The sequence below is a fragment of the Lactuca virosa genome, chromosome 7, assembly GCF_052849685.1.
Source record: "Lactuca virosa cultivar CGN04683 chromosome 7, Lactuca_virosa_CGN04683_v6, whole genome shotgun sequence".
In the NCBI taxonomy this organism is placed as follows: Eukaryota; Viridiplantae; Streptophyta; class Magnoliopsida; order Asterales; family Asteraceae; genus Lactuca; species Lactuca virosa.
The window spans coordinates 250,624,115-250,633,462 of record NC_136432.1 but is presented as its reverse complement, the minus strand read 5'-3'; positions in this window follow the sequence as shown (position 1 = coordinate 250,633,462).

The following is a 9,348-nucleotide window of genomic DNA, read 5'->3' as shown; positions in this document are numbered from 1 at the left end:
TATTAACCAGAGTTATAGTAGATGTAACAAGAATCTCGTACATATAAAGAACTTTGAAATCTGACTTCATATGGATATACTTTATCTTAGTTTAAAATTTTTTGGAAAAACGACATTTTAATCGGAAATTTTTTTTGTTTTGTTTTTAATGGATATACTTTATCTTAGTTTTTAAAGTTTTGGAAAAAATTAGGTAAAATGACATGTTATCCCTATTATGTATTTTGACTTTGCCAATTCAGTCTCTAAAGTTATTTTCGAACTTTTTATGGGAACAAAGTGTTTAATGACATGTTCATCTAGTCTCCTTAACCTCTTTTAGCCAGTTAATAGACCCATGTGACTTTTAATTAATTAAAAAAAATAAATTACATCTCTCTCTCTCTCTCTCTCTCTCTAAAACCCAAACCACACCCACCTCTCTTCCTGTTTGCAAATGAAATCGAGATGCATTTGTGTACAAACGAACATGCAAGCATTACAAGTCATATTTGCATGTGAGTTTCTTACAATACAATACAAATTACCAATATAAACGTGTTTCTCTACTAAAACATGTTCATACAGTAACAAGAACAACATATCAAGAATCCCATCATTTTGAATGATGGAAGTTTAGGTCAAAATCATCGACTCATTAAATTCCGTAACCAAAATAGAGTGTTGAAAGCAAGCGAATACATACCTGAATCCTGATGATGAATTGATGATGATGAACACTTGAAGAACAACTAAACGAGCGAAGCTTCTACAAAATACAACTACGAAATCCACACAAAACTTTGGGTTTGGGCTCATTTCAAGAAACAGAAAATACCCTCAGATCACAAGGGAAAAAAACAATCGCTTGTAACATTCATTCTAGAGATCAAGAAACAAAGAAAACCCACATCACAATTCACAAGAAATGAAAGAGTATGCTACATGATCATCACTGTTGCCTTCCTCCGCTTGCTCTTGTTCTGCTGAACCCCGTTGAGTTGGCGGCCTCTTGTTTCTCAGCCCGTTTCCTCCTGGTATCTGCCATCTCTTCCTCTGAAAACTCTTTGTACAGAGGCAATGCAACCAAATCGGCTTCAATGGCATCCATATATATATATATATATATATATATATATATATATATATATATATATATATATATATATATATATATATATATAGAGAGAGAGAGAGAGGGGGAGAGAGAGACAGAGATATTTGGTATGGAGTGTTGGTGGTTGATTTGATCCCTGATATGGCCGACGTGATGCATAAGAAGAAAAGTAAATTACACGAATGGTCCCTATGGTTTGGGGTAATTTGAGCGTTTGGCCCCTAACTTATTTTTTTAACTCGGAAGGTCCCTTGATGTGTGTGGAATGCACTAGTTTTAATCCTACTTTTTAATATAAATTAGACACACAAAAGGAAGTGTGTCTGTCGATTGGTGGTATAGTTTAGCAAGCAGGGTATCGAACACAGAGAACGACAATTAAGCTAGTTACTAATATTATCTAAAAACAAGCAATAAAAGAAAGGGTTTTCTCTAGTTTTGCAAGACTAGAAACTTAAGTACTTAACTAATACTCAACTAAGCAACTAACAGCTAAGCAAACGAAAATCAACTAAATTCAATAATGGAAAAGACTTATGTTTAGGTTTTGAATCATTTATTCTTGTGGTTGATTTTATGACAAATGCAATGGATTAATTTGCATTGGCTACCGATTAGTGTGATTAGGTTCACGTTCGCTATTACTAATCCTTAGAAAACAGATTAATTTAAACAGTGGCCAAGTGATTAAACTAATAGATTTCCTAGTTTATTGATTCGGGTTAAGTAAGACTTGTAGTAGCTAATCAAATTGCTAATTCAATTAACCTCTTGTTGATGGTTCATCACACAAGCTCACACATTAATTTACCTATTTTTTAATTAACCCTAGTTTCACGTTCGCTATTCCTAGGCATATAACAATGTTTTCATACAAATCATATGATATTAGCAATTAAGAGATGTTCTTGCAACTTAATATGTTGGTTAATTAACAGAAAATAGTTGTAATTAACACATAAGGTTCTTTAACAAGCTTAACAAAACAAAATTACCAAATTAAATTAATCCAATCATAAAATCAAACCATATTCATAAAGTCATCTATCCTAAACATAAGTTATGAGTTTTTAGCTCATAATTAAAGCAGAAAACAACTCAAAAATGAAATCAATTGATGCAAACATAGTTTAAACAAAAGATTAAGTAAAGAGTACACTTGAATTGCCTTGATCTCCCCAAAATCGAACGCTTAGACTTGATCTTCAAGTTCCAGAGCTCCAACAGCAACTTGAATCGCAAATTAACCTTCAAGGGTTCCAGAGAGAAATCCCAAATTCGTGAATTAAAGCCCTTTATATAGTTTCTGAAAACAGGGGCTACTCGTCGAGTCCATAGACCGACTCGGCGAGTCCCCCACTTAAAATCCGTATGCGGCAAGGAATCTTATTTGTTCGCGAATCTTCGAACCTACTCGGCGAGTAGGAACCCAACTCACCGAGTTCTTCCAGGTTTTTTTCTTTCTTTCTTCTTTCTTCAATTCCCGAGCTTCCTATCGCTTTTTCTGCTTCCTTTTGCTTTCGAGCTCATCTTTTAGGCTACAAATACATTTTAAACATATTTAAGTACCTTTTGTTCATAATTTGAAATAAAATAGCCAAAAAGTATTACGATTTAACACAAAATATATGACTAATTATGCACATATCAAAATACCTCACACTTGACTTTTGCTTGCCCCCAAGCAAAACTGAATTTTAACATACTAGCATCACATAAAATAATTCCAATCAAACCCAGCCATTATGCCAAGACCGCAACGCATGCATTTGTGCCTAAAATTTTTCCTAAGGACTCCCCTAATTCTAAATACTCATAATCCTCATAAACACTCGCCCGCTTCTTTTGAACAACGCTCATTTTATGCATCCCTCCGAATCCATCCGCAGAAAACTTCCTAACCTCAAGGTATTTTTGGTCAAGCAACCCAAACATACATAATCTAGTAAATTACAAATTTTTGATACCACTATAGAGCTTATTTGGAATTCTTCACTTCTTTGATATTTGATATTTGATTTCTTTGAATTCACCACCTTGTTGTTTGATTTTTGGTATCTTCAACTTTTTGAATTTCTTCAGAATTTTGATCTTTTGATCTTCACTTTGATTGCTCCAAAATTCTTACAACTTTTCTTGTAATTCTTTATCTTTTTTTCACTCAAACCCTACATGCTTAAGCAAGGGCACTCAACTTCAACCTTTATTGGTTAAAGTATAAGTTTTCCAGGATACATTTCAAGTACACGATGCTAAACATATTGCGTCCCTCAAACTAAGCGAGGTTGTGTTTTTGTCCCATGATTTCACTAGAATAAGGGAGGCCACAAATGCATTATAACGTATATAGGCCCAACTAAACATTTGGGTTCTTCATAAAATCACCAAACATAATACTAGCATGATTCCTAATTGCTTTTACCATAATTTTCTAATTTAGCCCTAATAATTTTTATGCAAAAATTTCAAAATTAACTAAAATTTTCAAGATTTTCGAAATTTAACTAAAATTTCAACTAAAGTAACCAACCCCCTACCCCACACTTAATTTATGCAATGTCCCCATTGCATATTATGCATGATAAAGAACAATAAAATAAAGAGAGAATTGGAACAAACTCCCCTGGGATAGTAGTGCGAAGTTGATATTTCGTCTTTAAGCTCCATCTTCAATTGACTTTAGACATGGGAACAGTTCATCCATGTCTTGGGTGTCAAAATCTCGTGTGGTACAGCTCCAATTATAAGGTAAAAAACTCTTGGAAATGCTCGGAAAATGATCTCCAAAGAAAAGAACCAATGCCTGTATCAAATGTCATCAAATCATTGGCTTGAAAGTAGAATTAACGAGTGACACGTTGAGTAGATATGCTAACTCGCCGAGTTGTAGCGTGACTGATAGAAAAGTCGCGAAATTTCACATGGACTCGTCGAGTCCATAAGATGCACTCGGCGAGTAGACCGTTGTGTGGAAAAAATTTGTATTCTGCCCAGGTCCATTTCTGATGTATGGGGGTAATATAAACTAATACTTTCCCTCATTTTTCTTTAGTAAATAAATGCTCTATAACTCTTCTATCAATCGTACTCATAACTTGACTCAAAACTTCGTCTTCTCTCTTGCCTAAACTCGACTTCTTTCTTGGTTAGCCTTGACTCTATACCCTCACATGAAATCCTAAGCCTCAAACTGAAAAGATCAAAGCAAACACAAGTGATAGAAAACAAAAACTTCCTACATAATCCTAGCTACCATAAGTTCAAAATAAAACAATCAAAACAAACAAAAATAAAAATTATCTTTAACCGAACATATCAAAATAAAATTAAATCAAGTAAAACGAAAAATAAAAAGAAAGCAAACTCTAGATATCGGGTTGCCTCCCGAAAGCGCTTCTTTTTGAGGACTCATTAGTTGGACTCCTTCCCACTCTACGTTTCAACGACTTCCTCCAAATCTAGTCGTTCCTCAAGACTTTCGTCCCTTGGCATTCCTTCTTCATATCTCTTCACTCGATGCCCATTAACCTTAAAGCTTGACCCGTCTTTGCCCCATAGCTCAATTACTCCATAAGGATAGACAAGTTTTATTGTAAAAGGCCCGGTCCAACGAGTGCGTAATTTTCCCGGAAAGAGCTTTAGTCTTCAATTGTACAATAGAACTTTTTGCCCTTCCTCAAACTCCTTATTACCCTTCAACCTTGCATCATGCCATCTTTTGGTCTTGTCCTTATAAATTAATGAGTTAGTATAAGACTCGTTCCTCAATTCTTCCAACACATTCATTTGCAAAAGTCGATTTGTACGCAACTCATTTGGCTCAAAATTACATGTCTTCAAAGCCCAATAAGCTTTGTGTTCAAGTTCCACGGGTAAATGAAAATTCTTACCATATACTAGCCTATAGGGTGTGGTTCCAATGGGTGTCTTGAATGCGGTCCTAAATGCCCAAGCACATCATCCAATTTGTGCGCCCAATCTTTTCTATTACTCCCCACCGATTTCTCCAATATTCGTTTAAGTGCCCTATTCGTAATTTCGGTTTGACCATTTGATTGTGGATGGTAAGGTGTTGAAAATCTATGGCGTACCCCATATTTTTGCAACACTCTTGCTAGTTGATCATTAGCAAAGTGGGTTCCCCTATCACTAATTAATGCCTTAGGTACCCCAAATCTTGAGAATAATTTCATTAAAAATTTGACCACAACCCTTGCATCATTGGTTGGTAATGCTTGCGCTTCTGCCCACTTTGACACATAATCCACCGCCACTAGTATGTATTTGTTGCCTTTGGATGAAGGAAATGGTCCCATGAAATCTACACCCCACACATCAAAGATTTCACAAACTTGAATATTCATTTGGGGCATTTCATTCCTTGCCGATATATTACCCGTTCTTTGGCAAGCATCACATTCCCTTATGTAGGTAGCAACATCTCTGAAGATAGTAGGCCAATAGAACCCCGCATCAAATACTTTTTTAGCAGTGCATTGCACCCCATGATGTCCTCCTACAGGTCTATTGTGACAATGCTCTAAGATGTCCCGACTTTCCTTGCGAAACACGCATCTTCTGATGATCCCATCTGCACAGCTCTTAAAAAGATATGGCTCATCCCAGAAATAATATTTAATTTCTGAGAAGAACTTCTTCTTTTGTTGATGAGTAAGGCCTTTTTGAAGGTTGTCGCCAGCCAAGTAATTTGCAATGTCTGCATACCATGGTTCTTCATCCACGACCAACATCAAGTATTCTTCCGGGAAGCTATCTTCAATACTCGTATTATTTATCTCTTCCCTTTTTGGATTTTCTAACCTAGAAAGATGGTCAGCAACTACATTCTCCATTCCCTTTTTATCCTTGATCTCGATGTCAAATCTTGTAGTAAGAGTACCCATCGGATCAATCTTGGCTTTGCATCCTGCTTGGCAAACAAGTACTTAATAGCAGAGTGGTCAGTGAAAACAATAGTTTTAGATAAAATAAGATAAGGGCGGGATTTGTCAAAAGCATACACCATAGTTAATAATTCCTTTTCGGCTGTGGTGTAATTTTCTTGGACGGGATTTAATGTCTTGCTGGCATAATAGATGGGTCGAAAGTGCTTATCAACCCTTCGGCCAAGCACGGCTCCTAAAGCAAAGTCGCTCGCATCACACATTATTACAAAGGGCAGGTTCCAATTCGGGGCGACAATGATCGGGGCATTAGTTAACTTTTCTTTTAAAACTTCAAATGCAGTTAAACACTCTTTAGAAAAATTAAAAGGTGCATCTTTTAAAAGTAATTGAGTTAGAGGTTTAGTAATTTTTGAAAAATCTTTTATGAAACGACGGTAAAAACCCGTGTATCCTAAAAAGCTCCTAATGCCTTTCACATTAGTTGGTGGGGGTAATTTAGCAATTGTATCAATTTTTTCCTGATCCACCTCAATTCCCGCCTTGGATACTTTATGACCTAAGACTATGCCCTCTTTAACCATAAAGTGACATTTTTCTCAATTTAAGACTAGATCGGTCTTTTCACACCCAGCAAGCATCAAGTCAAGGTTAGTGAGACAATCATGAAATGAGCAGCCAAAGACAGAAAAGTCATCCATAAATACTTCCATAAACTTCTCTACCATATCATGGAATATTGCCGTCATGCATCTCTGAAAGGTCGCGGGCGCATTGTGTAAGTCCCCAATCTGCTTGTGTATAAATCAGATCCGTTTGATGGTGCGGAATCCCAATCAAACGGGTGATGCCAGATCTAATGAAGAAGAAGGAGAAGAAGAATAACTTGAATCTTGAATGTATTGAAGATATGAATGATGCTCCTTACACAAGATTCTCTCACACACACTATTCTTCTCTCTAGTTTCTCTCTCTACAATATGCTCTCCTTCTCTAGCCCCTTACACACCTACTCCTCACTATATATATAGTAGACATGGGCCGTGAATGGGTTTACGACCGTAAACCTGTTCACGGCCGTAAACACAACCGCAAACACTTATATAGCCGTAAACACCAAGCTGTTTACGGTCCTAGACATAAAAATACATTTTCCTAGAAAAGTAAAGTATAAACCATAATTTAGACCCAACAATCCCTATTCAGGACCGTAAACCCAACAGCAAACACTTATATAGCCGTAAACACTAAGCTGTTTATGGTCCTAGACATAAAAATACATTTTCCTAGAAAAGTAAAGTATAAACCATAATTTAGACCCAACAATCTCCCCCTTGGTTTATAGCTTTCTTTTCTAACTGACCCAACAAACTCCCCCTAAAAAGTAGCTGGCTTTTCTTGTTAATCTTCATTGGGAGCTTTGGCTTCATCTTTAATCTTCGATATCTTCATGACTTCAAGATGAACATATGAATCTTCAATGAATGACTTCATCTTGAATAGTTGGGCTTTTCTTCAGAATTTAGCATTGAACGCACGTTGGATGAGGAGGCTTCTTGATAAGATTCTTGAAAGATAGCGCTTTCAGCTTGAGAATCTTCAGAGAGAAAAAACAGAGAGAACTAATCTTCTGGATCACTTCAGCAGGTTCAAGAATAGCAGCAAATTAATTGATGAGGCTTCAATGCAACTTGTCACATAATCTTCAAGTCAGCTTCACCTTGCTTCTGGGGTTGAAGGATTGAATGTTGAAAGAATAATCTTCATTTCTTGCTCCTTCGAATGAGAATTCTTCGATGCTCACGGATGAAGCCTTGGCTCAGAAATTTTCGATTCAGTCTCCATGAGTCTCATCTACATCTGAATTCACCTTTCAAGACAAACAAAGCTAAAAATAGAAACAAAACTAAAATAAAACTTAGCACACAATATTTTTGGATTTTTCATATTTTCTAAAACAGAAACAAAAATATTTTTGGATTTTTGATTTTTTTTAACAAGAAATAAAACAGAAATAACACTATTTTTGGATTTTTAATTTTCTGATTTTTGTTTGATTTTTGAATTTTTTTTAATTCTCCCCCTAAATTTGTGCATAGAGGAAAACTATGAACAAATTTAACAAAAACAAAAATATTTGGGATCTAAGTTGTCAAGCAATCCAATATCGTTTATCAGCACACGCCTGCATGTCTAGATCTGGCCAATCACCGGTATTGTGGTCCACTTAAACACAAAGGATGTTGAAAATTTGGACAGATTATAAGTGACTAGTCATTGTGATATATATTCCTAAATGGACATTTAGCTGACGACGACCAATGATATTGTTGTCCACTTAAATTAAGCAGCAAGATCTACAGAAAACCTATTAAATGGTTCAATTTTAGATGTACTAGAACATGTTTCCCACTTCCCGATGTACCCCGGTAATCAAGAACTTCCAAAGAACTCCTTACTTTAGGTGAGTATTCAATCATTAAGAAAGAAGTCAGATATAGAAGTGCATATGTTGTATCCCAGGTCGGATGTCTTCCAATCACACAGAGGGAACAACATATGACTAACATAGATAGAGGGATTGAGAGGTAGAATGTTGCATATGTTGTGTCCCAGGTCGGATCTTCCGATCACGCAGAGGGGACATCATATGGCTAACAGATAGAAAGAATTTCATAGATATGGAAATATATAGAGATAGAGTTGCATATGTTGCATTCCAGGTCGGATATGTTCCAATCACGCAAAGGAAGCAACATATGACTGACAGATAGAAAGCAAGAAAATAATTTCCTACAGACCTACTTTATCAGAACCCCCCAGTTGCCCTATCAATACCAGAATTAAGGACATGAATCCATACATCAAGGAAATTATGAGCCACAGTTCTAGATAATTAACTTTTAGTGTATCTCGCAGGTTCCCATGTTTATCTCACTGCTCAATCTACCCGAGCGTCGTATGGTCTGTCCAAATGAAACTATCTAAGGTCATATTAGTCAAGTCCTTTCATGGTCAATCAATGTCTAGTCCTTTTGAATCCTTTGTGCCTACCAGCACATTGAATACAGAGTCTAGACAATTCGGCTTTAGTGCATTACACGCATCATAAATTGCCCTTTAGCACTATACTTCATATCACTTCCCAATCAATACCTATAAACAAAAAACTATAAGAAAATAAAAGATTGTCTTCAAAACGAATCAGTTTAAGATAAACTCAGGAGTATAGAGAAGAAAGCGCAAATCGTAAGTCACCGATTGAATTTGCATCCAAAAGGTCTGAGAACAGCATGCATAATCTCAGAACAGATCTGAATATTCTTCATGTCATTAAGCACATAACCC